This window comes from Arachis hypogaea, chromosome 12, assembly GCF_003086295.3.
Source record: "Arachis hypogaea cultivar Tifrunner chromosome 12, arahy.Tifrunner.gnm2.J5K5, whole genome shotgun sequence".
Classification (NCBI taxonomy): Eukaryota; Viridiplantae; Streptophyta; class Magnoliopsida; order Fabales; family Fabaceae; genus Arachis; species Arachis hypogaea.
In genome coordinates, this window is record NC_092047.1 from 29,444,964 (window position 1) to 29,450,963 (window position 6,000).

A 6,000-nucleotide genomic window follows, 5' to 3' on the forward strand; every position below is an offset into this window, starting at 1 on the left:
TATGGCCGAACCAATACCCCCCTCCCTTCCCTATATAAAGACCTCCATTCTTCACCAAATTCACACAACACACCCCTCTACCCTCTCCTTAGCCGAAACCACAACCACCTCCCCCCCTCCACATTTCTTCTTCTTCTTCTTCTATTCTTTGGTTTATTGCTCGAGGGCGAGCAATATTCTAAGTTTGGTGTGGTAAAAGCATAGCTTTTTTGTTTTTCCATTACCATTGATGGCACCTAAGACCGGAGAATCCTCTAGAAGAGGGAAAGGGAAGATAAAAGCTTCCACATCCGAGTCATGGGAGATGGAAAGGTTCATCTCCAAAGCCCATCAAGACCACTTCTATGATGTTGTGGCCAAGAAGAAGGTGATCCCTGAGGTCCCTTTTAAACTCAAAAGAAATGAGTATCCGGAGATCCGACATGAAATTCAAAGAAGAGGTTGGGAAGTTCTAACAAACCCTATCCAACAAGTCGGCATCTTAATGGTTCAAGAGTTCTATGCCAATGCATGGATCACCAAGAACCATGATCAAAGTAAGAACCCGGATCCAAAGAACTATGTTACAATGGTTCGGGGGAAATACTTGGATTTTAGTCCGGAAAATGTGAGGTTGGCGTTCAACTTGCCATACATGGAAGAAAACGCACGCCCCTACACAAGAAGAGTCAACTTTGATCAAAGGTTGGACCAAGTCCTTATGGACATATGTGTAGAAGGAGCTCAATGGAAAATTGACTCCAAAGGCAAGCCGGTTCAACTAAGAAGATTGGACCTCAAGCCTATAGCTAGAGGATGGTTGGAGTTTATTCAATGCTCAATCATTCCCACTAGCAACCGGTCTGAAGTTACTATAGACCGGGCCATCATGATCCATAGCATCATGATTGGAGAAGAGGTGGAAGTTCATGAGATTATACCTCAAGAACTCTACAAGGTGGCTGACAAGTCCTCCACCATGGCAAGGTTAGCCTTTCCTCACCTCATTTGCCATCTATGCAATTCAGCTGGGATTGACATAAAGGGAGATATCCTCATCAAAGAGGACAAGCCCATCACTAAGAAAAAGATGGAGCAAGCAAGAGAGCCCATTCATGGAGCTCAAGAGGCGCAAGAAGCTCATAACCATGGGATTCCGGAAATGCCTCAAATGCACTTTCCTCCACAAAACTATTGGGAGCACATCAATACCTCCCTAGAAGAATTGAATTCCAATATGGGACAACTAAGGGTGGAACATCAAGAGCACTCCATCATGCTTCATGAAATAAGAGAAGATCAAAAAGCAATGAGGGAGGAGCAACAAAGACAAGGAAGAGACATAGAAGAGCTCAAGGACATCATTGGTTCCTCAAGAAGGAAATGCCACCATCACTAAGGTGGATTCATTCCTTGTTCTTGCTTTCTCTGTTTTTCGTTTTCTATGTTATGTGCTTATCTGTGTTTGTGTCTTCATTACATGATCATTAGTAGTTAGTAACTTTGTCTTAAAGATATGAATGTCCTATGAATCCATCACCTCTCTTAAATGAAAAATGTTTTAAATCAAAAGAACAAGAAGTACATGAGTTTCGAATTTATCCTTGAACTTAGCTTAATTATATTGATGTGGTGACAATGCTTCTTGTTTTCTGAATGAATGCTTGAACAGTGCATATGTCTTTTGAAGTTGTTGTTTAAGAATGTTAAATATGTTGGCTCTTGAAAGAATGATGACTAGGAGACATGTTATTTGATAATCTGAAAAATCATAAAAATGATTCTTGAAGCAAGAAAAAGCAGCAAAAAAACAAAGCTTGCAGAAAAAAAAAGAAAAAAAAATAGGCGAAAAAAAAAATAGAAAGAAAAAGAAAAAGCAAGCAGAAAAAGCCAATAACCCTTAAAACCAAAAGGCAAGGGCAAATAAAAAGGATCCCAAGGCTTTGAGCATCAGTGGATAGGAGGGCCTAAAGGAATAAAATCCTGGTCTAAGCGGCTAAACCAAGCTGTCCCTAACCATGTGCTTGTGGCGTGTAGGTGTCAAGTGAAAACTTGAGACTGAGCGGTTAAAGTCAAGGTCCAAAGCAAAAACAAAGAGTGTGCTTAAGAACCCTGGACACCTCTAATTGGGGACTTTAGCAAAGCTGAGTCACAATCTGAAAAGGTTCACCCAATTATGTGTCTGTGGCATTTATGTATCCGGTGGTAATACTGAAAAACAAAGTGCTTAGGGCCACGGCCAAGACTCATAAAGAAGCTGTGTTCAAGAATCATCATACTGAACTAGGAGAGTCAATAACACTATTCGAAATCTGAAGTTCCTATAGATGCCAATCATTCTGAACCTCAATGGATAAAGTGAGATGCCAAAACTATTCAAGAGGCAAAAAGCTATAAGTCCCGCTCATATGATTGAAGCTCTGTTTCATTGATAGTTTGGAATTTATAGTATATTCTCTTCTTTTTATCCTATTTGATTTTCAGTTGCTTGGGGACAAGCAACAATTTAAGTTTGGTGTTGTGATGAGCGGATAATTTATACGCTTTTTGGCATTGTTTTTAGTATGTTTTTAGTAGGATCTAGTTACTTTTTGGGATGTTTTCATTAGTTTTTATGTTAAATTCACATTTCTGGACTTTACTATGAGTTTGTGTGTTTTTCTGTGATTTCAGGTATTTTCTGGCTGAAATTGAGGGACTTGAGCAGAAATCAGATTCAGAGGTTGAAAAAGGACTGATGATGCTATTGGATTCTGACCTCCCTGCACTCAAAGTGGATTTTCTGGAGCTACAGAACTCAAAATGGCGCGCTTCCAATTGCGTTGGAAAGTAGATATCCCGGGCTTTCCAGAAATATATAATAGTCCATACTTTGGCCAAGAATTGACGACGTAAACTGGCGTTCAACGCCAGCCTTCTGCCCAAATCTGGCGTCCAGCGCCAGAAAAGGATCCAAAACCAGAGTTGAACGCCCAAACTGGCACAGAAACTGGCGTTCAACTCCACAAATGGCCTCTGCACGTGCTACACTTAAGCTCAGCCCAAACACACACCAAGTGGGCCCCGGAAGTGGATTTATGCATCAATTACTTACTCATGTAAACCCTAGTGACTAGTTTAATATAAATAGGACCTTTTACTATTGTATTAGGCATCTTTTGATCATCTTAGGATCTTAGGATCATCTTTGAACGCATTGTTCTTAGATCAAGGGGGCTGGCCATCTCGGCCATGCCTGGACCTTCACTTATGTATTTTTAACGGTAGAGTTTCTACACTCCATAGATTAAGGTGTGGAGCTCTGCTGTTCCTCAAAGATTAATGCAAAGTACTACTGTTTTCTATTCAAATCTTCTTATTTCTCTTCTAAGATATCCATTCGCACCCAAGAACATGATAAAGGTGATGATTATGTGTGACGCTCATCATCCTTCTCCCTTATGAACGCGTGCCTGACAAACACTTCTGTTCTACATGAATTAAGCTAGAATGAGTATCTCTTAGATCTCCTAACCAGAATCTTCGTGGCGTAAGCTAGAATGATGGCGGCATTCAAGAGAATCCGGAAGGTCTAAACCTTGTCTGTGGTATTCCGAGTAGGATTCAGTGATTGAATGACTGTGACGAGCTCCTAACTCGCGATTGCAGGGCGTTAGTGACAGACGCAAAAGGATAGTAAATCCTATTCCAGCATGATCGAGAACCGACAGATGAATAGCCGTGCCGTGACAGGGTGCGTGAGCATATTATTCACTGAGAGGATAAGATGAAGCCATTGGCAAGGGTGATGCCTCCAGACGATTAGCCGTGCCGTGACAGGGCAGTGGATCATTTTCCCGAGAGATGACCGAAAGTAGCCATTGACAGTGGTGATGTATCACATAAAGCCAGCCATGGAAAGGAGTAAGACTGATTGGATGAAGATAGCAGGAAAGCAGAGGTTCAGAGGAACGAAAAGCATCTCCATTCGCTTATCTGAAATTTCTACTAATGATTTACATAAGTATCTCTATCCCTATTCTATTATTTAATATTCGAAAACTCCATGATTATTTTATATCCGCCTGACTGAGATTTACAAGGTGACCATAGCTTGCTTCATGCCAACAATATCCGTGAGATTCGACCCTTACTCACGTAAGGTATTACTTGGACGACCCAGTGCACTTGCTGGTTAGTTGTATCGAGGTTGTGACAAATTATGAATGTGTAATCACAATTTCATGCACCAGTCTCCTCACGAGCCTTAGTTGCATTCAGTTCTTCAATAGGGGAGTTTTTAGTGGGCGTTGAACACCCAGCTGCCCCATTACTGGCGTTCAACGCCCGCTTTTGTGCCACTTTAGGCGTTGAACGCCCAGTAAGGACTCCTTTACTGGCGTTCAACGCTAGGAATGGCTCCTCTTTGGGCGTTGAACGCCCAGTAAGGACTTTCTTACTGACGTTCAATGCCAGATCATTCCTTTCAAATTCAGCCTCAATGTCCACTGTGATGGCCTTGCACTCTTCTCTTGGGTTTACTTCAGTGTTACTTGGGAGAGTGTTAGGAGGGGTCTCAGGTATTCTCTTACTCAGTTGACCAACATGTACCTCCAGATTTCTGATGGAGGACCTGGTTTCTATTATGAAACTATGAGTGGTCTTAGAGAGTTCAAAGACTATGGTTGAAAAGTCAAAGATGCTCTGCTTAGAAGTCTCCATATTTTGCTGAGAAGATGGGAATGGTTTATTAATAAACCCATTCTGGTTTCTTTTACCTTGATTATTGTTGAAGCCTTGGTGAGGCTTCTGTTGATCTCTCTATGAAAGGTTAGGATGATTTCTCCATGAGGAGTTGTAGGTATTTCCTTAGGGTTCTCCTATGTAATTCACCTCTTTCATCATGGGTTGATCTGGATCATAGGCATCTCCATCATATAAGGTGTCTTGAGTGCTACCAGCTGCAGCTTGCATTCCAGTCAAATGCTGAGAGATCATATTGACCTGTTGAATCAACATCTTATTCTGAGCCAATATGGCATTCAGAGTGTCAATCTCCAGGACTCCTTTCTTCTGAGCTACCCCATTGTTCACAGGGTTTCTCTCAGAAGTATACATGAATTGGTTGTTTGCAACCATTTCAATGAGTTCTTGTGCCTCTGTAGGCATTTTCTTCAAGTGGAGTGATCCACAGAAGAATGGTCCAAGGACATCTTGGACATCTCAGATAGACCATCATAGAAGATACCTAGGATAGTCCATTCTGAAAGCATGTCAGGAGGACATCTCCTGATCAGTTGCTTGTATCTTTCCCAAGTTTCATATAGGGATTCACCCTCTTTTTGTCTGAAGGTTTGAACTTTCACCCTGAGCTTGCTCATCTTCTAAGGTGGAAAGAACTTGGCCAAGAAAGCATTGACCAACCTTTCTCAAGAGTCTAGGCTTTCCTTAGGTTGAGAATTCAATCATATCCTAGCTCTGTCTATAATAGAAAAGGGGAAAATCATAAACCAGTAGACCTCATAATCCACTCCATTGGTCTTAATAGTATCTCAGATTTGTAAGAATTCAGATAGGAATTGATGTGGATCTTCCAATGGAAGTCCATGAAATTTGCAATTCTGTTGTATCAGAGAGACTAACTGAGGCTTAAGCTCAAAGTTATTTGCTCTAATGGCAGATATGGAGATACTTCTTCCATAGAAGTCAGAAGTGGGTGCAGTGAAGTCACCAAGAACCGTCCTTGTATCTCCTCCATTATTCTAATCAGCTGCCATGTTTGTATTTTTAGTTTCTTATTCGAAAAGTTCTGTGAGGTCTCTTCTGAAGTTTTGTGCTTTAACTTGTTGTAAATGCTTCCTTAGGGTCCTCTCAGGTTCAGGATCAAGATCAAAGAGACGTTTTTTTTATCTCTGTTCCTACTCATAAACAAGAAAAAGAAAACAAGAAAGAAAGAGAATGGGAGTTTCTATGTCAAATTATAGAGAACTCCCTGTGAGATGTGAAAAATAAAGAAGAATGAAGATAGGGGAATGAGAAGAA